General features: G+C 35.5%; 1 pseudogene; it reads left to right on the top strand.

Annotated features, from left to right (window-relative positions):
* Nucleotides 1-23,970, top strand: part of LOC141552869 (protein Abitram pseudogene) — a 30,322-nt pseudogene extending 6,352 nt beyond the window's left edge.
* Nucleotides 23,971-24,277: the final 307 nt, after the last annotated feature.

Here is a 24,277-nt window from a genome sequence, read left to right as displayed (position 1 = left end):
CCAGAGGACTCAAAAAGAGACATGTCATCCACCTTTGATAGAGAAGTGATGGATTTGGTTTCATATTGAGACATATATTTTTCAAACATAACTAACAGAGAGATTTTTTGACTATGCAAATTTATTAAAAAGGGGTTCATTTTTCTTTTTTTTCTTTGAGAGTGGGGAAATATGGGAAGAAGAGAAAATAGATTTTTATTCATTTAAAATATTGTATAAAATGTAAATATCACTTCATTTTATCTGTTATTTTATATATCATCTTATGTATTCTATTTATTAATGAATTTGAGGTATCAACTACAAAATGCTAGTTTTAACCTGCTTTCATTCCTTATACATAATTCATAATTTATTTATTTATTTTTAAATTATTGGGTTTTTAGATGACAAGTCTAGAAGCTCACAGCTAGCCAGTAAGCTGGCATTCTCTCTGTACAATAGAGCTTTCTCCATCATTTTATCATAGGTTTGATTAGCTTGATTATCATCAACTACAGAGAATTTGGACATTCCTCCTTTCTTTTAGGATTTAGCTATTAATGTAGATAATATTTCCTTATTTTGAATGAATGGCCTTTCCACTCTGGTTTTATTTGGTTCCCTCAGTAGGACAAAGTCCTTTAAATGCATTGGAATGGTCTTTTAAAAATTCCAAACAACTGTAGTGAATAGCATGATAATTTAAATCCTGGTCCAAAATTTTAGATTAGGAAAAGATTATTAGTTAAAAAATACTGCCTCTTGGTATAATTTTTCCAGAGGTTTGTTGCAGCCAGCTCTATCTAGAGCCAATTGTTAAAATTTCATTGTGAGGATTTACAGGACTTCATTCACTGCTTGGTTAATTTCTAGACTTAGAAAAGTGTCAATAATGCAGATTAAAGTTAAAAATATGTGTACAATGGATTACTATGGCACAAGAAGAATGATACATGTGATGATAAAAACTGATAAAAAAAGAAGTAAAAGCAAAGAAAATGATAACACAGTACTATGACAATGTAAATGGAAAAACAATTACTGAAAAATCAAAAATAAATGTTTGATTTTTCATAAATTTAGAGTAAAAAGGAATCTTAAGAGAAAAAATTATTGGTTCATAGATTTATAGCTGAAAGGGACAATAGCAGTCCTTTAATCTAATCTTTTCATAAAGAAATTGAGACCTAGAGAGGTAAATATCACCTAGGAAGCAAGTGGCAGAGATGGAAGTTTAAACAAAGGTCTTCTGATTCCATTCAGTGATCTTCTCATATGACTGCCTCCATACTGTAATGGTGGACTCACTGCATTTCCATTATTTCTAATTCCAGTGTATATTTCTATCCCTGCTTTCCTTCATAATTCTTCAAGCTTGTTATAATAATGGGCCAGATCTCAGTGGTGAGACAGAAGAGATAGTTCCTTTGTGTGTGTGTGTGTGTGTGTGTGTGTGTGTGTGTAATATCTTGACTCTTTAAAATGACTAAGGGTTACTTCAATGCATCAATAGAGAGGCGATCTTATCTATGTTGGGACTCATCGGCATGAGTTTCAATCCCTCCATGCCTTTTCATTCTATGTAATTCCTATCCATGCTTTCTTGGATGATATCTACCCATCTTGCTGGAGACTTTTCTCTGGTTCTTTTATTATTTTGTGAAATATTTGTGTTTTCCATCTATTAGCCTTCCTTTGTTTCATGAATTGCTCAAAACTTTTTCCAAATCTGTCTTTTATCATGTCCTTTCAGTCTGTCATACTAAAAAGAATCTGTTGATTTTAAGGAGGCATGATTTTAGTCCTTTCCATTTTCTAGGTTTATGCCCTTATTTTAATAATTCTCTTTAGTAGGTTCATTATAGTTTATAATAATATACTCTTCTACAAATATAAATGTGTTATTGTTTTGCTTTCAGAAAGGTATACTATTTAATCTGGTTTCCTAGTAAACTAAATAGTAGTTTTCTAGTAGTAGGTTTTCTGGTAGAAGGGATGAGTTTGTGTTGCTATCTCTTATCTGGTTCCCTATGTGACTAAAAGTATTTTTTTTTGCCAGATTGTGATTAGGGGTCTAATCTATAATCATGAGATACCATAGCCCATTTTTTCATTGGTGAGTTCTTTCCACAGCCTCTAATTTAAGGAAGAGCCCAGGAAAGCCAACTTTCATTCTCTGAAAGCTGTCACCATGTAATTTGCTTTCAGCCCCCCTATTATATGTTATATTCCCTTTTTAGAATGCAAGTTACTTGAGGGCAGGGTTATCTTTCTTTTTGGCTTTATTTGCAACACTACTACTTTGCATAGTAACTGGCAAATCATAAGCCCTTGACTTGACACACTAGAGTGATTTAGCCCTTATAGGAATCAAATAAATAACTTTGTCTCCTTATCAATATGCTGGAATCAAATGGGTCAACTAGTCTTAGTCAACCCCATTTAAGATATTTATTTGAGAGAGAAAATGGCTTGAGTCTCTTCAGTCAAAGAAGTTGAAGCTCAGAATCAAGTGATTGGCAGAACCTCAGCCAGGACTCAAGCCATATCTGATTCCTAGTCCTTTGCTTTCCACTAGACTATATTGCTTCCCCTTATGTATGTGAGTGGTGCAGACTCATTTTCCTCAGTTCAAATGTGGCCTCAGATATTTATTACCTATTACCTTGAACAAGTCACTTCACTCCAGTTGCCTCAATTCCTCATCTATAGAATAAGCTGGAGGAAGAAATGTCAAATCATTCCAAAATTTTTGACAAGAAAACCCCAAATGGGATGATGGAGAGTCAATTGACTAAAATGACTGAACAACAATATGAACAATGTATGTGGGAAAAGGTATTTTAAAAGACATGTAAAAGAAGGGAAGCTTGTGTATTAACTCAAACTAAAGGTGAAATGCAAACACCTTCTCAAGAAAAGATGAAAAATACCTTAGCTGTGGAAAGATTATTGTTTCCATTGTTCATCTGAATCTTGGGACCAAGAAAGCAGATTTCTGACATCATAAAACAGATTAAAAAAAAAAAAAAAAACAATTCTCCACTGGGTATGACATGGCTGTTCCATTGCACAATCTGATCGAGGAAATGTATCTAGGATTACCCAGACAGTCAATTATTCATAAGCTAAACATCCAAGCATCAATTACCTGGCTTCATGCTCTTATTCATTAAGGAGATTGAACAGTCCAACTTAACAAAGCAGGAGGAAGTTGCTAAGTTACAGAAGTTACTTGACCAGCAACAACACGACTGCTTACACAATATGAGTCTTTCAAGGCAAGAGAGGTCCTGGAGATCAGCAACGTGATAGATCAAGTCATCCAACACACTATAGCTGATTTCACTCTCAGCAAATGGAAAGGTGGAAAAAAGGACAAATAGGGTAGAGGCAGGAAGAGTAGAAAAGATGAAAGAGGAAAGGTTTAGAGCAATTTGTGCCACCTTTTGCAAATAGGATGCCTACATATAACAAGAAACAAGAATAATCAGTTGATAAAATGCATGCTAATGAGATTAAAAACTGCTTTCCTAATATATAAACTAATAAAATAAAATTAATTTCTATTTCTCAAGGACAAGAAGTAATATTGGTCAAGCCCTGCTCTTACTCTTGGTAATGGGGCTCAGAGCCCATTTTTTACTTTGTCTAAAAAAAAGCTCAAGCATTCAAAATGAAGATCTAGTTATATCTGGGGGATTTCTACGTGACTCCCATTCATGCACTATTTTGTCCAGCCAAACTGGTTCTCTTATTATTCCTCAAATACATTCCATTTCTCTTCTCTGTCCCATTCATCCCTTCTTCATCTCTACCTCTTAGAATCTCTAGTTTTCTTCAGATTTCAGCTAAAAAAACATGACCTCTATGATACTTTTCCTGATTTACCTAGACCCCAGTGCCTGTCTCCCCAAAATTATCTAATTTTTGTATATACTTATTTTTATTGTCTTCTTCCAATCAAGTGCTCCTGAGAGCAGAAGCTGTTTAAATTTTATTATTATTTTCTTTGTACCTAACAAAGGGCCCATTAAATAGTGGGCATTGAAAATTACTTTTTATTACCCGGTTGATTATTTGGTGTTATAAACATTTATGCTGCTATTGTAATTGATATCACAACATGTCTGATGAGCTAGTACTATAGAGTTTTCAAAGCATTTTCAAATTAACAATATCATGACCATGAATGAAAAAAACTTTTATTCCACTAGGACAGAATATTGCAGATTCTACAAGAGATGGTTCAATTTCAAGATGCAAGAGGTGGGGAGGGGACATTTCCAGAAATAACTTTGATATAAAATCAAAGGCATAAGTAAAACTTAAAATAAGAAAAGAAAATCTGAAAACAGATTTGAGGAAGTTTGAGGAAAATTTCATTTGATTGACAGATAGTGTGATAAATATAGAGTCCTAGACCTGGAATTGGGAAAGCCGGGGTTCAAATGTCAATTCTAAAACTTAACAATTGTAACCTAGGCTTGCAATAAGTGACTAGACACCTAAATAAACCTGTTAAGAAGGGAGAGGTAGAAAAGGAAAGGAAATTTAGAGAACTTAAAGAAAAAACACAAGGTTGGGCCAATGAAGCCAAAAATATAGAGGTCAGTTTGGCAAAGCAAATAGTATTTGTCAGAGCATGGAAACATTCTTTTGCTCATTTCTCCCACTTGCAAATGAGAAAGTAGAGAGTCTGCATGATTTTACCTCCTCTCTACCATATAATTGTTTTGTTAGGGCCTGTATCAGTTGTGTGAAGATGTGTTTCTAGCCTTTCAGAAAACTTTCATGTAAACAGACTGAGTCTTTGAAATATCCAAGGAGGAGTAATTCTCCTGGTTGCTAGCAGACTACTGATTCTTTTACAGATTCAGCAGAGTGCTAGAGGCTGAAAACAAGCCAAGATGAGAAAGACCATGAATAGACCTTCCCCTTGCAAAACAACACATCTGCAACCCCAAATCCTCACTGATGGCCCAGAGCTAAAAGCCCTAACAAATTTGCTATCTCAGCAGCAAGCTGTCTAATAATACCTTTTCATAAATGGAGATAAATTGTGTTTGGAAGGCAGACATCACTTACAAGATTGACAAACCAATTCTGGGAGCCACAAAGGCATCAAATTCTATTCCAGATTGAAAGTCGACAGAGTGATAGGCAGTCAAGTCTCTTTTGCAGGTGTGAGACCTGGCCCTCTATCATTGGCACATTCAGTTGTTCAGCATCTGGACAAAGTCCAACAATACTTTCTATGGACCAAACTCAAAAGAGTAAGGTTTCTTCTAATTCTGTTCTTTTAAAATTATGGCTATGAGCCCTGAAAACCATTTTGCTAACTGATTGGGAAGAATAACAACAATTTTATAATCTAGTCAAATTAAGCATTTCCTCATCTATCTTAAAGAAAATCTTTATTAAGTATCTACTCTGTACCAGGTATTGCATTAGGCAATGGAGTTACAGAGAAAGAAGTGGGAGTCTCTGCCCTCGAGAAACTTATATTTTTCTCAAGGGAGATAACATGTACACAAAAAAGATGTGAGAAAAATAGATAAAGGACAGTTTGGAGCTTTTCATATGGATAAAGTTTACAATTTCTATTTTTAACAATGATCAATTTCAACAAATATTTTTAAAGTGCACAAAAATTATTATAGTAAAAAAACATTAAGGGAAAGGAAGAGATATAATATATGACTACTGAGCTTAAAGAACAATCAATGGAGAGGAAATAAAACACCATGGGAGATTTTGTTGTTCAGTTGTTTTTCAGTCATGCCCAATTCTTTGTGACCCTATTAGGTTTGGCTTTTTTTTGTGGGGGGGGATTAGATATTGAAGTGATTTGCCATTTCTTTCTCCAGCTCATCTGACAGATAGGAAACTGAGGCAATGAGGGTTAAGTAAGTTGCCCAGAGTCACAGAGGTAATAAGTGTCTGAGGCTGAATTTGAATTTAAGAAGATGAGTTGTTTTGACTCCAGGCATAGCACTCTATCTACATTTTGCTGGCCCTACATGGGAGATTAGAGAGCAATAAGGTTCAAAGATGAGAGTATTGTCTATGTGGGTAACAGAAGTCCAGAAAAAATTATTATGGATTAAAGCAGTCTGATAGACTTCATATAAAAGGTATTTCTAAAATTGGCTCTTAAAAAAGATTTGGAAGGAGGAAAAAGAAGAAGAGGGAATTTCAGCATCAAATATCACTAAAAACAAACATTCAGAAGTAAGACTGAGCAAGCTGTGCAGTAGACAGTAAGAATCCTGATCTAACTAGGACAGGGGATGTGTATGAGGGAGTAAGGAGAAAGAAAATCTAATTTCATTTTAATAGTAATTCTCTAAGAGCACCTAAGTGGAGCAGTGGATAGAGCACCAGCCCTGAAGTCAGGAGGACCTGAGTTCAAATTCTGGTCTCAGACACTTAATACTTCCTAGCTGTGTGATCCTGGACAAGTCACTTAACCCCAATTGCCTCAGCAAAAAACAAACAAACAAAAGCAACCTTCTGGAAACAATGACTTCAGGATTGATGTTTTATCCTCCAATAAGGATTTTATATCAATTTAGAGGATAGGCCAATAAGAAAGGTATTATTAGAAAGAAAGAAAGAAAGAAAGAAAGAAAGAAAGAAAGAAAGAAAGAAAGAAAGAAAGAAAGAAAGAAAGAAAGAAAGAAAGAAAGAAAGAAAGAAAGAAAGAAAGAAAGAAAGAAAGAAAGAAAGAAAGAGAGAGAGAGAGAAAGAAAGAAAAAGAAAGAAAGGAAGGAAAGAAAGAAAGAAAGAAAGAAAGAAAGAAAGAAAGAAAGAAAGAAAGAAAGAAAGAAAGAAAGAAAGAAAGAAAGAAAGAAAGAGAGAAAGAAAAAGAAAGAAAGAAAAAGAAAGAAAGGAAGGAAAGAAAGAAAGAAAGAAAGAAAGAAAGAAAGAAAGAAAGAAAGAAAGAAAGAAAGAAAGAAAGAAAGAAAGAAAGAAAGAAAGAAAGAAAGAAAGAAAGAAAGAAAGAAAAAATTTATATTATATAGATGGGGACCTTGTAAGGGTGGCCACAATGTGATAGCTCAGACAATATCTGGCTCTGACATTGGTATAATAGAGTCCCATAGAAATCTGACAAGCTCCACAAACATCAGTGGAAGAGAAGACTTCTATAATCACAAACATTTATTGACAGGAACTAACTCAATGGTTAGGAAGCAAAGAAAGAACAATTAGCCCTGGAGAGCTACAATTTTTTAAAATTCATGATTAAAAGAAGTAATTGTGATTATTGTTAAGTTCTAGCAATCCAGTGAAAAATAGAATTCTCCCCCATTTCACTCACATTACCTGTTTCTGTTCCCAGAACTCGTAAAATTTCCATTTTCTAATATCACATTTTACAGAGCCCTTGTCCATAATGCAGACCACATCCTTTTAGCATTTACATCCTAGCAGGTAAATAACATTAATTTTAAGACGTTCCCATCATATGCTTCTTAAGAACTGCCTAAATGTCTATTTATAGTGCAAATGCCTAAGCTTGTCTAGACCACCAAAAGAAGAAATTTTACAATAGGATATTGGGCAAAATTTGTTGAACTTGAAGTCCCTTTTTTTGTACCAGGTAGAGTTATCAGCTCTATAGAATTGATATTTAAAATTCATTGTTTACATTTAAGGAATAAGTTTAAATTTCAGAAGAATATTTTACATTTCATAGTGATGAGTCTCAGCAGAGACTCCTCCCTAAAGCCTTCTTTGTTTCTTCAGTCTTAGGTAATTTCTCTTTCCTCTGAACTCTATAACTCTTTAACACTCCCTTATATTTTTCTCACTAGTGAAGAAGTTTTACAAAGCTAGAAATACTATCAGTCTCATCTCTATCCCACAGCACCTAGCAAGGTATCCTGCATAAATAGGTATTCAATAAATATTTTTTGAGGGGAATATGGATGATGTGGAGAATGTTGGACTTGAGGTCAAGAGACTTCAAGTTTTGGATTGTATCTCTGAAATTTAATATTTATGTACGCAAGTTAGATTTGATTGGCTAACATCATTGTTCACCTATGCCATTATTAACCAGAGTATGGACTTTAGCCAGAACCTTTGCCAAGACCTAACATGTTCTATATGTCCACAACTGTTTTATTGCTACAGGGTATTTAAGGGCACATTCATGATAGATAAATATATTATCTGTAATTTATCTATGATTAAATACACAGGAGATAATATTATGAGCATGTATGCATATATACATTTAAAGATCATATATAACAATGTGAAAATTATGTAATGTAACATGTCATATACTATATAAGCATGCATGTATTATATACATGTCATAAGGGCACAGAGATGTATAACCCACATAGACAATGTTCTGTGTCTATCTCTAACATATAAATGATTTATATGTCTACACCAATTTAAATACACATGAACAATATGGAAATGTTAGGTTTTGGTAAATTCTATGATTGAAGTTCAGCTTAATAAAGAATGAAATAAAAAACATTTATTGAATACTTACGTGCCAGAAACTATGCTGAGTGCTAGAGATACAAATATAAGTGAGACAGTTTCTGTCTTCAAGGAGTTTACATTTTAATGGGGTAGACAATATAAGAGAAACGATGGTCAGGGAGGCTGCATTTTAGTCTAATGAGTCAAAAACATAATATGTGGAATTTTAAGGCAGTCAATTGTCACGCCTGTTTTAGTAGCAAAGATAGTGTTGATTTCTTTACTGCTCCTCAACAAGTTTTTGGAAAGGGAAGAAGGGTTGTATATGCTTGAGGAAGCAGGACAGTAATGGCAAGATATTCAGGTAGGACCACCTAGGCTTCCCGTTGAGGGGACTGGAGGTGAAACATGGCCTGAGACTGGCCAAATATAGTAGATGAAGTGAATTTGCACTCATTCACTCACAAATCAAGACAGCTTCACCCTGAGGCTGGGCTCCAAAGTGGAAGAGATCCCACCCACGGGGAAGAAAAGAAGTCTCTGTTTCTGGAGATCTGAAAGTTCGAGGAGGATACTTCAGGTGGGGAGAAAGCAAACAGCAACAAAGCAACAACAGAGCAACAACAGAGCAAAATGTCCAGGTAGAATTGGATTGCTTCTACATAAATGGCTAGGATGTGTTAAGTATGGTAGAGCATATTATGCATATCTACAACATGTTCTGTGTGACTATTATATGGTTATTTATCTCTAATTTATGCATATTTGCACATTCAATGATTATTCATATATATAAATATACACAATATACATATGCATATACAAATACATATACACATATTTCAATGCTTCTCTGTTAGAGTCCAGGGCCTCCATTAGCTTTCAGGTAGAAGCAGTGGTTAGGGCTACGGTCCTCTTGGACAAAGAAGGACAAACAACAACAGGGCAGTATAAAATAGAGAGTAGAGGTAGAGTTTGGTGGATGTGGTTTATTACAAAGTCTGAAGATTTCACCTTTGCAATCTCTCTCAAATATTCCTCCTTCTCTCCTCTGATATTGCCATCACTCTAGGACAGCCCCTGGCTACCTCATTATTTGTTAACAACTTGCTGGTCCTTATTCCTATTCTCCAGTCACTAAGGTGATTTTTCTAAACCTCAGGTCCTATGTGTTGCACACATTCATACACACACATTTTCTCCCTTCCCCTATTTAATAAATTCCAATAGCTTCCTACTAGAAATACAGAATGTTTTGTTTGGCATTCAAAGCTTTTCATCACTTTGCCCTCCCTTCCCCCCATCTCCTCCATCTACCCCATCTTCTTACACTCACTCCTCAGTCCACACTTTTCAATCCAGACATTGGCTTTCTATCCATAGGCAAGACTCCTCCTCTCCATCCCTCATCTCTTGGATCCAGGCCTTTTCTCTGACTGTTTCCCTCCTCAACTCCAACTACTGAACTCTGGCTTTCTTTAAGTCCCAAATAGAATCTCATCTATAGGAAGCCTTCCCTAACCCCTCTTAATTCCAGTGCTTTCCCTCTTTTAATTATTTCCTATTTATCCTGTTGATAGCTTGCTTTATATATATAGCTTCTTCTTTTTGTTGTTATTGTCTCCCTTATTAGACTGTGAGATCCTTAAAGGCAGGAACTATCTTTTGCCACTTTTTGTATTACCAGTACTCAGACCATGCCGGGTACAATGTAGGTGATTAATAAGTGTTTCTTAATTGATTTATTGAAAGGTGAGAAATCATAGTCTGGATGTTATTTTATAAGATACATTCAGAAAAAATGAAGTTAATTGAGAGTTAATTGAACTTATTGAATTGCAAATAGCTTTCTTTTTCCCTTTTTTATATTGCTTTCCTTTTTTTCTCATTATGTATATATATATATATATATATATATATATATATATATATTTTTTTTTTTTAATACACTTTTTTTTGCTTTTTGCTGAGACAATTGAGGTTAAGTGACTTGCCCAGGGTTACACAGCCAGGAAGTATTAAGTGTCTGAGGTCACAGTCCTGACTTCAGGGCTGGTGCTCTATCCACTGCACCCCATGTAGCTGCCTCAAAATACACATGTGTATGTATGTGTCCTTTCTCATGCTTTTCCCCTTTTGTTTTGATTTTTTCTTCTCTTATAAAGAAATGTGTATTTTAGGGCAGCTAGGTGGTGCAGTGGATAGAGCACCAGTCCTGAAGTCAGGAGGACCATGTGTATCTGGCCACAGATGGCATTTTCTATCCAACATTTGTTGGGATTGCCTTGGATCACTAAACCATTAAGAAGAAACAACTCTTTCACAGTTTATCATCCCACATTCTTGCTGTTATTGTGTATAATGTATTTCTGGTTCTGCTTGTTTCGCTCAATAAATGTTCATGTAAATCTTTCCAGGCCTTTCTAAAACCAGCCTGTTCATCATCTTTTATAGAACAATAATATTCCATTATTTTCATGTATCATAACTTAATTCAGCTATTCTCCAATTGATGGGCATCTACTCATTTTACAATTCTTTGTCACCAAGAAATAGTTTTATTTTGATAAACACAAAGTCTCAAATTAATTTAAGAAATTAATCAAGCCCCTTTCAGAGGGGCACTTGTATAAATCTGGAGATCTCCATAAATGGCATCATTGTAGGACCATGAAGCAGATCCATAGGGTACACACACACACACACACACACACACACACACACACACACACACACTGCTCTATTTCTTATGGAGATAATTTAAATTCAAAGTTAATATTTGGGAAACAAATAGGAAAAAGTTTCATGGATCCAGTTTTCATTAGCAAGCAGAAGAATTTGATACCCCAAACCCCTTGGACATATAATTGAATGCTCAGTTGGGCTCAGCCTTTCCTAGAGTTCTGAGAAACTTCCCATTTAAAAGTGTCTACTGGAATGCAGAAAAGCCAAAGGGAAATGTCATTGCTAACGAGAAGACCCCTTCATACTGCAAAAGTCATAAGCTACATGGAGGGTACCATGTGCTTAGAGTGACTGATTAAAATGTTCCCAGAATTGTTGCACACAATAATGTGGGCTTTCAGGAGCTTTCCTGGAGGATCAATTTGCAATTTGAAAATTATTTCTATTGATGATGGGCTTGGACTTGTGAATTCACCTTAAACGATTTTACAGTTAAGATTGTATTTTCACTCTTGTTTATCCTTTGCTATTTACCAGATATCATTGGTTGGGTATGTACTGCAGAAAGAGAGTTAGGGATAATGGGGAAAGTCTAAGAAAACCCCAAATCAGAGAAAGGTATAAGAACTAACAAAGGCCGATTGGAAATATTTTCCAAGACACTACAGCTTTTAAAATTTATTTGGGAAAATAAGCTTTGCTGTAAAAGTTAAGGCACTGTATTTCAATGTTCTTCAATTCAGACTTATCAAGATACCCTAAGACTAAGCTGGGGGAGGAATGTTGGAGGAGATTTATGAGCCATCCTATGAATAATGGGACTATGGAGTATTTCATTGAGACAAAATGGCCAGAGTCATATCAGGCAGCTGTTTCCAGTAAGTACTTATCATCTCATCAACAGTATAGATCTATTCTGGCAACAAACATTCAAGGGCCATATAATTCAGGAGTCATTGTCGGAACAGATCAATGGGTCGTGTACATGATAACAAGCTTTCACCCGCAATTGAGAGCTGGTTTAGTCTGTGACTCTTTGAATGCAGTCTGGACTGTGAATGGCAAATCACCATTCAGCTCTTGGTGGGAGTACAGTGCTTTCTGTTCCAAGCCCAGCCCTGAAACAGCGGAAATGGGAAGCAATGTGGCTTTGTGGTTTGACTACAGGACTAGGTCATTAGGAACTTCAGGCTCTCATTTTGGTTCTGCCAATGGCTTCTCTGGTGGCCTCAAATACAGTCTGTCTCCATTGTCTTAGCTGTAAAATGGAGACAGTCATGCTGCCCCACTCCACACAAACAATTAATCTAAGTTCTAAAGGAACTTTAACCCCTCAGTTCACCATCAGGGTAACTTTGGTATTTCTGGGGCATTTTATCTCACTAATATGATGTTTAATAAGAAGCTCAATTGTACAAGTTCAGAAATTCAAGTTGCTGTGGACACTTAATGAGGACAAATCAAATTGTAACCATAAAAGAGAAACAAAGGGAACTTCTAGTCACGATGGTCTCTTGAATAGAGGTCGACAGCTCAAATCCCACACATCTAGTTCAGCAAAAACAATAAAGTCTCAGCTGACTCAATAATGATTTAAAAAAAAATCTAATGAAAAGCTATGGTAACTTCTTCAGATTTAGAACTATATCAAAAATCAGCCTGAATTCTACAGAAAATATGAAAAGAACTACAAGGAGAGCTAGTAATATCCCTAACAACCAAGTCTGTAGCCTTGCAATATATCCAGAGATAAGGGCTCTCCGTTTAGAGCTAGCAAAGCTGACTGTCTTTCAGCACTTCCCCACACACTCCCAAGAAAGCTCTAGCGTGGTCAAAAAGTTCCCAGGTGGGACTGTGGAAGCCCTGGAAAGCAGCCACAATCAAGGCAGCAGTATTCTTATTAAGAAAACCCAAGTTCATTTGGTACTAATCAGTGGAATAGGTTAGGTTCACAAGACACAATAGTCAATGACTATAGTGTTTGATAAACCCAAAGACCCAGCTTTTGGGAAACTCACTATTTGACAAAAACTGTTGGAAAAATAGGATAGCAGAAACTAGGCATTGACCAACATCTAACACACATACCAAAATAGGATCAAAATGGGTTCATGATTTAGACTTTTTTTTCCCCCTAAGACTGGGGTTAAGTGACTTGCCCAGGGTCACACCACTAGGAAGTGTTAAGTGTCTTAGATAAGATTTGAACTCAGGTCCTCTTGAATTCAAGGCTGGTGCTCTATCCACTGCGCCACCTAGCTGCCCCATGATTTAGACTTAAAGAATGATACTATGGGGGCAGCTAGATGGCGCAGTGGATAGAACACCAGCCTTGAAGTCAGGAGGACCTGAGTTCAAATGTGTTCTCAGACACTTCCTAGCTGTGTGACCCTGGGCAAGTCACTTAACCCCAACTGCCTCAGGAAAAAAAAAAAAAAAAAAAAAAAAGAATGATACTATAAGCAAATTAGGAGAGCAAGGGATAGTCTACCTATCAGAATTGTGGAGAAGGAAGGAATTTGTGGCCAAAGAAGGAGAGAACATTATAAAATGCAAAATGGATCATTTTTATTATGTTATATTAAAAAGGTTTTGCACAAAATTTGCACAATGCCTCCAAGATTAGAAGGGAAGCAGAAAACTGGAGAAAAAAATTTACAGCTAATGTTTCTGATAAAGGCCTCATCTCTAAAATACATAGAAGACTGACTCAAATTTTTAAGAATATAAGTTATTCCCCAATTGAAAGTCAAAGGATACAAACAGACAGCCTTCAGATGAGGAAATTAAAGCCATTTCTAGTCATATGAAAAAATGTTCTAAATCAGTATTGATTAGAGAAATGCTAATTAAGAACTCCTTAACACTTCTCAGATTGGCTAAAATAACAGGAAAAGATAATTGTTAGAGGGGATGAAAGAAAACTGGGACACTAATGCATTGTTGGTAAAAAGCTATTTGGAGCTATGTCCAAAAATCTATAAAACTATGCATACTTTTTGATCCAGCAGTGTCAATGAATTTCAGAAAGATCGTGAAGAGGGAAAAGGACCCACATGTGTGAAAATGGAGCGGTCCTTTTTGTAGTGCAAGGAAATGGAAATTGATGGATGTTCGTCAATTGGGGAATGGCTGAATAAATTATAGTATATAAACATAATGGAATATTATTCTAAAGAAATTTTGATTTCAGAAAAGCCTGAAAAGATTTACATGAACTGATGCTGAATGAGCAGAACCAGGAGAACATTATACATAGTAACAGCAAGATTATGTGATGATCAACTGTGATGTACCTGGATCTTTTTAACAATTTAATAGAGAGAACTATGGAGATTGAATATGGATTGAAACATAGTATTTTCACTTATTGTTTGTTTTTTCTTTCTCATGATTTTTTCCCTTTTGGTCTGATTTTTCTTGCACAATATGATAAATATGGAAATGTTTAAAAGAATTGCACATATTTAACCTACATCAAATTACCTTCTCTCTTGGGGAGGAGGAAGGAAAGGGAGGGAAGGAGAAAAATTTGGAACACAAAGTCTTACAAAACTATCTTTAAATGTATTGGAAAATCAAATATTATTGAATTTTTTTAAAAAAAGGAAAAGAAAACCCAGGCTCCCAGAGGTCCCTAGCACGCTGTCTTAAGACATCATTGAATGTTGTCCTTAGTTTTTTTTTTTTTGGTTTTTTTTTTTTGTTTTTTTTTGCTGAGGTAATGGGGTTAACTGACTTGCCCAGAGTCACACAGCTAGGAAGTGTTAAGTGTCTGAGGTCAAATTTGAACTCAGGTCCTCCTGACTTCAGGGCTGGTGCTCTGAGCTGTGCCACCTAGCTGCCCCAGTTCTTAAAGAGTACCAAAATGACATCACCATGTTAGAGTGGAATTATAACGTGTCTGACAGTGCTGAGTCAGTCTTGGACTGAGACCAAGATGGACTCAGAATGCTCTGCCACAGATTGGACACAAATAGTCCCTATGAACATTTGGGATGGCTGCTCTAACTCTGTGCATCATAGAGGGGCTTTGAAGATCCAACCCCCTGAAACATTAAGATCCCGGGAAGCCTGACCTCTGAAGATAGAAGTTAGAGTAAGAGCTCAGATGACCCAGATTGAATGGATTTTTCACAAGTATATGAATTCTTAAAAGAAATGAAATTATATTTTTTAAATGAAATAAGAGCTCTGCATAAAAAAAAAATCTAGAAAAAGAATAAATTTATAAGAAGTAAAAGTGGTAAACCTTTCCCAAGTAATAGACTCCCTGAAGACTAGAATGGACTAAACAGAAATCATTATCTCCAGGAGACAGTAAGAAATATTTAAATAACATCAAAAGATTGAAAATAAAATAAAATAAAATGCAATATATTTGATATCAAAAACATCTAATTTGGAAAACAAGTCAAGAAGGGATAACAGAATCTGCCAATATCTATTAGAACTTGTTGACAAAATGAAGATAGAAAGAATCCATTAATCACATCCTGAAAGAAACAAAAAGCCAAGTCCCAGCTATGGTATAGCCAAAATCCAAAGCTCCCATGTCATATACCTTTCTATATACTATAAGCATATAGAAATAAGGAGTGCAAGTACCAAGGAATCATATTTAGGATTGTAGATGACACAGAAGCTTCTACTATAAGTGGGAAATCTTGAAATACAATACTTTCAACGGTAAAATGCAAAAAATAATTTATCTGCAAAGGTGAATTTTACAGGGGGGAAATTTGATCTCCAATGGAATAGATGGAAAGAGCATAGATGAGTAGAAATTTTGAAATACGAGTCCAGGGGAAACTATGAAGCTAAATTTATTTGAACAATTGTAAGGGGCTATATGATAATGGAATGTTATTAGGGGAAGAAGAAACAAATGGTTATTCAATGTCTTTACTGGATATTGAGAGAATTAAAAAACAAAGGTCTTGGAAATGGGTGGATTGTGTTCTGAAGGTTTTAAAAGGGGATAGATAAGTAAGGGTAAAAGGAATACATGTATAGAAAGAAAGAAGAAGGGGTTGGAATTTGTTATTTCTCATAATTAGATGAGAAGAAGAGTACACAGATAGGGAGGAAAGGATGGGAAGAATGACATCAGATGATCTTTATTCATCTGAAATGGACATAGAAAAATTTCATACATTTAGAGAAACAGTTTTGTCTACAATTATACAGTATACCAAAAGTTTTTTTTTTTTATTAAAGCTTTTAATTTTTTACAACCAGTGGACAATTCTTCAACATTAGCCCTTGCAAAACCCTGTGTTCCAATCCCCCCTTTTCCCCACACCTTCTCCTATATGGCAAGTAGTCCAACATATACTAAACATGGCTGAAATATATGTTAAATCCAATATATGCATATGTATTTGTACAATTATTGTGCCACACGAGAAAAAAAGAAGAAACAAAATAAAGTGTAAGCAAATGACAACAAAAAGGGTGAGAATGCTATCTTGTGAATCCACACTCAGTCCTCTCTTTGGTATAGATGGCTCTTTTCATCACTGAACAATTGGAACTGATTTGAATCATCTCATTGTTGAAGAGAGTCACGTCCATCAGAATTGATCATTGTATAGTTTTATTGTTGCTGTGTATAATGATCTCCTGGTTCTGCTCATTTCACTTAGCATGAAGTCATGTAAGTTCTCTCCAGACCTCTCTGAAATCATCCTGTTGATTATTTCTTATGGAATAATATTTCATAACACTCATATACCATAACTTATTCAGTCATTCTCCAGCTGATGGGCATCCACTCAGTTTCCAGTTTTTTGACACTACAAAAAGGGCTGCCACAAACATTTTTTGCACTTGCATGTCCCAAAAGTCTTAATGCAGAAGCTATTAGTTTAAAACTGCACTAAGACATATGGAACAACCTCTACCTTAAATTCTTTTTTTTTTATTAATTTTATAATTATAATTTTTTTTGATAGTACATATGCATGGGTAAATTTTTTTTTTTTACAACATTATCCCTTGTATTCACTTCTTTTCCAAATTTTCCCTCCTTCCCTCTACTCCCTCCCCTAGATGGCAGGCAATCCCATACATATTAAATGTATTACAGTATAACCTAGATACAATATATGTGTATAAAACCAAATTTCTTGTTGCACGATATGAATTGAATTCCGAATCTACCTTAAATTCAACAAAGAAACTAGAGGAGATGAAGTAGAGTAGATAGGAGCAAGAGTTAACACTAGAGAGGGAATATTCACAAGCAAAGGAATCTTCCCTAATCCTTTAGAGGAAGACTTAAAGAGAAAAAATGCTAAGTAGAATATGAGAGATTTCTAATCAACTGTGGAATGTCTAAATAAATGTGATATATGAAGCAATGGAATATTATTGTGCCCTAAGAAATGATTAAAGAATTCTAGGTATATGAACTGATGTGAGAGAAATAAGCAGAACCAGAACAATTTATATAAGAATAGCACACAGTAAAGAAAACAACTTTTCAAAGAAGTAAAGTCTTGAATCAATGCAATGACCCATCAATCATGTCTCCAGAGGATCCATGATGAAGCACATTACTCACTTCCTACAAGAAGGATGATGGACTCACACTGCAGAAAATTTGGACATGATTACAATATGAATTTATTTTGTTTGACTGTGTTTATTTATTAAAAGGATGTTCCTTCCCTCAGTTTGTTTATTTGGGAGAAAGGACTGGGAAAAGAAGAAGGAATTAATGATAGAGATGACCAAAAAAGAGAGTCATTGAAATAGAGCACCAGCCCTGAAATCAGGAGGATCTGAGTTCAAATCTGGTTTCAGACACTTAACACTTCCTAGCTGTATGACCCTGGGCAAGTCACTTAACCCCAATGGCCTCAGCAAAAAAAAAAAATTAAAATACAGAAAACAAAATTAAGTTCAGATGCAAACACAAATAGGCAGGACACTTCTGAAAGTAATGTGTGGGTTAAATAAATATGATGACTGAAGAGTAATCAAATAGTTGAGAAGAACCAAGATAAGGTTTAATAAAAGTCAAGGGAAGAAACAGTATCAGAAGAGTCCAAATAAAATGAAGACTTTAAAAAGGACATTGGATTTAACAGTTAAGAGATCGCTGTTAATCTCTAAGAAAGCAGTTTCAGCTGAGAAGTAGAGTCAGGGGTCAGAAACTAGACTGTAAAAGATTTATGAGTGGGAAATGAGGAAATGGAGAAAATGGATGTAGAGAACTTTTTTTTAAAGAAGTTATGTGAAATATATTGAACTATTTGACATCTAAGGGAAGAGGTGAGAGAAGGGGGGGAGAGGATGAAATTGAAACACAAGGTTTTCCAAGGGTTAATGTTGAATTATCCATGCATATGTCCCCAAAAATAAAAAAGTTTTAATTAAAAAAAAGAAGTTATGTGAAAAAAAGAGATGATAGCTTAAGGAGATTGCAGTACTAGGTAAAAAAGATGATTTTATATAGGAAGGACTTGGGTATGATTATTTGTTTATTTTTAAATTTAATTTATTCTATTTTGAATTTCGGAATAAGACAAACATTTCCATAACATAATAGAATAGAAGAAAAGAGATGCTTGCACATGAAACTGCAAATCTGTTATATATAACTTATTATCCCTTTTAAGTTACCATATAACTTTTTTATTTTTTTATTATAGTCTTCTTTTCTTCCTTCCCTCTCCTATCCTAGAGATAGCTGATAAAGATGACTACCATTAGAAACAGATATTTCTGTGTGTGTGTATGTATATATTTATACAATATACATATACATGTATGTACACATAAAACAATTCTATATATTTATTACATTTATATGTAATATATTTATTATATTTATATTTATTTATATATTTATTTCTACTTACCAACTCTCTCTGGATGCATAGTGTTTTCCCTCTTAGGTCCTCTATAGTTAATTTGAATATATATATATATATATATTAGTCAAAATAACTGAATTGCTCAAAGTTGTTCTTAAAGTATGGAGTAAGATAGAAGATGAAACTCTCGATGTTTAACTTTTATTTTCAGAGTAGAGTAGGAAAGAAGGTCCTCTGCTGATAGGAAAATTGAAGATTTATAATAGTCACAGTGGAGAATGTGATATAGAGTCAGGGAAGAAATTGTCATCATGTTGTGAGACCCAGTTAAGATTAAATAAATATATTTATAATAAATACAGTCAACTTGATTGGTATCTTCCTCCAGCAATGTTTAACAGTATGGTGAGAAGGAACAGAGAAAGTGTGGGGAATTAAGGGTCAGTCAGTCAATAAATACTTATTAAGCCTGGGTTGAGCTAAGCTCTTGGGAGTCAAAGAAAGTAAAAGACGACAGTAGCTGCTCTCAAAGAGCTCACAATCTAATAGGGAAAAGAATATGTAAGTAACTTTGTACTGTCAAGCTATATTTAGGATAAATCAGGAATAATAAACAGGAAAAAAAGACTAGAAGAGGGATTAGGGAAGGTTTCCAGTAGAAGGTGACATTTTAGCTGGTACTTGAAGAAAGTCAGAGAAGTGAAGGGGGAGAGGTGAGCTAGTTAAAATGCTGGAAGTCAGGAGATGGAAAGTCAGTGGCCAACTAAGGAGACCCATTTTTTGGTATCTTAAAGAATGTGGTAGGGTAGAAGATGTTAGATGACTGGAAAGGTAGGAGGTTATGAAGGATTTTTCAAGGCTTTAGTGGTAACAGGACAAAAAGACAAGGAGTTAACTAATAGTGTTTAGATGAAATGGTAAATCATAGTATTGTCAATCTTTTTAATCCTTTAGCTTCCTCATCCATGGGATTCCTATTGATAGAAATTACTTGACTAGCAATTCAAGATAGGAGATTGTCTGCTATCTATATCAAAAAGTTAGATGTCTAATATAGGGCACAGATGTCTCTTGTTTATTACTTTAAATTCAGTATATTTATATTTGCTTTAAAATTTGCAGTGCTTTACAAACAATATTGTTTTTAAGTCTCTCAATAATCTTGTCAGACAGATAGTATGGGTATGATTATTACACTTCACAAGATAAGGGAGCTCAAGTCCAAGAGTTTGTGACTTATCTCTGGTAAGTACCAGAAATAGGCTATGAACCCAATCCTTCTGATGTTAGGTATGCTAGCATTCTGTACACTACAGATATTACATTTCAACTAAAGTTATCTTGAATTTATTTTTCATTTTTTCAATTAATATTTGTCAAGCATCCATGAGGGGATCAGACCCTTCACATATTTCCTTAGACCTGCACTGTTTTACACCTTTTTTCATGCACTTTTCATGTAATATTGTTGTTAAGAGTTGATGAAGGAAACCTTATCAAAAGCAGGAGGCCATTTCTTGGGACACTGATTGAATCTCCTATTAAAATTATAGGCAATCTTATCAATACTTTCTTATAAGGACTGGGATCAACTTCTGGAGTTCTTGGGTCTGTAAACTTGTTGGAACATTGATATCTTATTGAGGATGAGCTCTGAAGTCTTAGTTTCACCTTCATATCTTGACTGACTCAAGCTAATGAGGCTCGGAGCTATTTCTTTTTCCTAAGCTATAAAAGAGAGATAATTAGAGAAAGAAAAGCAGAATCTTAGCAGAACTAAGAGCAGACCTGACATTCAGGTACTGAAAAAAACCATAATAATTGATGATAGAATTATGGAATTTAACAAGTAGTTAATTCTTTTTATTTGGAATCAACCTGCTTACTCTGTCCTCTCTCTACTCAGAAATGCTAATGCATGCTTGGGAAAGGAAGGAGAATGTTTCAGTTGCCTGTGCTCTTTACCACATGATATAAGAGGTGTTGGTAAGAGGTAATAAGTGAATTAATGAATGAAAGTAAAAGTGTATATTAAATACTTACTGTTTGCCAAACACTGTTTAAAGTGTTGGGGATACAAAAGCAAAAACAAAACAAAACAAAACAACCCATGAAATTAAATTAAATGATGGATAATACTTTTAAAAGCACAAAATGCTATAAAATATATAGTGTTGGTCAAAGGTTATGAACAGGCAGTTTTCAGATGGAGAAAGCTATCTTTTGGTTAGAATCACTTTTGGTTAGAAAAATGCAAACAAAACAGACCAAGGTCTCCCATTACATCCAGGGTCATCTCCAGTCATCTGGATCTACGTTTGGCCACTGGACCCAGATGGCTCTGGAGGAGAACATGAGGCAGGGGACCTTGCACAGCCTTCCCTCAGTCAAATCCAACTCACTTGCAGAATATGAAATCACTTCCCTAATATCACGGTCCCCTTTGAGAGGGAAGGACAAATAACAACCCAGCCTGCTACCCCTCTACCAGAAAGACAATTGGGACAAAAAGGGAAAATGATAAATGTTAGAAATGATGTCAGAAAATTGGGACACTAAGGCATTATTGGAGTTGTGAACTGATCCAACTATTCTAAGAGAACAAAGGACAATCAAACTATGTACCCTTTGATCCAACAATGTCACCTCTAGGTCTGTATGTCAAAGAGATTATTAAAAAGGGGAAAGGATCTCCATGTGCAAAAACCTTTATAGCAGCACTTTTTGTGTTGGCAAAATATTGGAAACTGAGGGGATGCCCACCAATTAGGGAATGACTAAACAAATTGTGGTTTATGAATGTAATGGAAAATTATTGTGCAATAAGAAATGGTGATCAGGAAGATTTCAGAAAAATCTGGTTTATATGAATTGATGCAAAGTGAATTGAACAGAACCAGGAAAACATTGTATGCAGTTTCATCAGCATTATGTAATGATCAACTATGAATGACTTAGCTCATCTCAGCAACACAATGATCCAAGGCAATGATGGAAACTCATGATGGAAAATGCCATTCATATCCAGATAAAGAACTGATAGACTCTGGATGCAGTTCAAACCATACTTTTTTCACTTACTTAATTTTTTTCATGGTTTTTTTATTCCTTTTGATCTGTTTCTTCTTTCACAACTATGACTAATAAGGAAATGTGTTTTACATAATTGCACATATATAACCTGTTTCATTTTGCCTATCACTTTAGAAAGAGAGGAGGCAGAAAAATTCAGAACTCAAAATCTTGTAAAATTTAAGACTAGCCTTGATCCCTGAATGGGTGTGGCCTCAAACAGACCTGTTAAAGACCTTAGTTTAAAAAGACCAAGGTCTCCCATTACATCCAGGGCCATCTCCAGTCATCTGGATCTACGTTTGGCCACTGGACCCAGATAGCTCTGGAGGGGAACCTGAGGCGGGGGACCTTGCACAGCCCTCCCTCAGTCAAATCCAACTCACTTGCAGAACATGAAATCACTTCCCTAATATCATGGTCCCCTTTGAGAGGGAGGGACAAATAACCCAGCCGGCTACCCCTCTCTACCCCCCATCCACTGAGTCACCTCCCTGCTCTGCTGGGGCTCAACCTTTGAAAGAAAGTGTCTTTGTAATTCCAACTTCTTAGAAAGAAGGAGTACCTGGTCCCAGAGATGGAGAATCAACAAAGAACCAAGCAGCTAGATGGCAGTGGATAGAATTCTGGGTTTGGAATCAGGAAGATGGCCTCAGGCAATTATTAGTGGCAAGCTAGGCAAGTCATCTATCTTCCATTTATTCCAGTTTCCTCAATTCTAACATGAAGATAATAATAGGGTTGTTGTGAGAATCAAGTGCTTAATGCAGTGCCTGTTACACAGTAAGTACTTAATAAATGCTTTTTTCTCCTGTTCCTTCTATAATATGGAAGAGCAAGGGCAGTTGCTCTTCAGGTTGACTCATGATCATTAGTTCAAATCTCACCTCAGATGTTCCTTAGCTGTGAGACTTTGGGCAAGTCAGTTAACTCTGTTTGCCTCAGTTTCCTCATCTGTAGCTGGAGAAGGAAACTATAAACCACTACAATATCTCTGCCAAAAAAAGCCCAAATGGGGTCATGAAGAGTTGAATACTATTGACAAATATGAACAACAACAATTCCCTTGTGGAAGAGCAAAGACATGGACTCTTATCCCCACTACTACTGTGAGTTATTTAGACTCTGTAGGTCTTATGGGAGCCTTGGCAGCAATCACAAGTTAAAAAAGTTCAAAATCCTCAGGGTAATAGTGTAAAGCTCGAGGCCTGTTCAGGTACTTGGGATGGAAGATGTGACTAATAGAAGTTTATCAAGTGTTTTGGAATTCTTTGTGTTTTACATCTTCTGTGGAATAATATAAAGTCTGTAGAAGCTAGTAATAATGATAATTTACAGAAGCCATTTGGGCTAATGAAGCTATAAGTTCCTGGGTATGAGATTCTTGGATCTGGTGGAAGGCTGAGCTTGCCGTGGCAACTGGCAGTTGGTACCAGAGGCATTTCTCCTGAAATACTGTTGCTGGTGGATCCCTACTTCACCAGCTGGCATAAGGTCGATATGAAGGGAAAGCCATGAGAAGATCACTGTATATTGCAAAACTAACAGAATCTGTGTAAGTACATTGGCAGAATCTCATCCACTTCTTCAAAAAAAAAACAAAAACACAATTAAGAGTATTAACTACCAAATCTGTGCCAACTGTAGCAGACTTCAGAACAAGATTCCTAGAAAGTTTAAACGGGGGGCACAATTTCTCACAGAACACGTGCCTCTTTGTAGGATACCTATTTGGATGGAAAGATTATTCTGTGTCAAGCTGGGCGAGAGGATGGTTTGAATAAAAATATTCTAGATAAGTCATCCATTTTGCAGGAAAAGCCATCCACTGAGGAATATATTGCTGCTGTGCTACCCAGATTTGAAGAAAACAAAAGTGCTACTGAGGAATTGTTGAACAAAAAGAACTAAGAAATTGTGATGAATTAATAACAGATCAGAAACATCATGATGACAATGAAATCAAAAGAAATACAAATCTACACATTTAAAGGACTGACTGTTGTTAGAATACATGATAGAGCAAAAAAGAGCAGTAGGAAAAACCCTCTCAATATAGTGAAATGGCTCTGCTCAGCTCCTGATCTTTTACCTGTCCACCCGATTTATTCTGCTTAGGTCATTTTCCCTCCCTCTTAGATAGATACTGTCCAGGAATGCACAATTTCTCCCTAGTTCTTCTCACTCAAACACAAAATAAAGACAGAAATGATAGTTGTCATTCACAAGGAGCTTACATCCTTTTGGGGAAATTATAC

This window comes from Sminthopsis crassicaudata, chromosome 2 (assembly GCF_048593235.1).
Source record: "Sminthopsis crassicaudata isolate SCR6 chromosome 2, ASM4859323v1, whole genome shotgun sequence".
Taxonomy (NCBI): Eukaryota; Metazoa; Chordata; class Mammalia; order Dasyuromorphia; family Dasyuridae; genus Sminthopsis; species Sminthopsis crassicaudata.
Note: the sequence above shows the minus strand (reverse complement) of the source record. Positions and strands in the feature narration are given on the sequence as shown.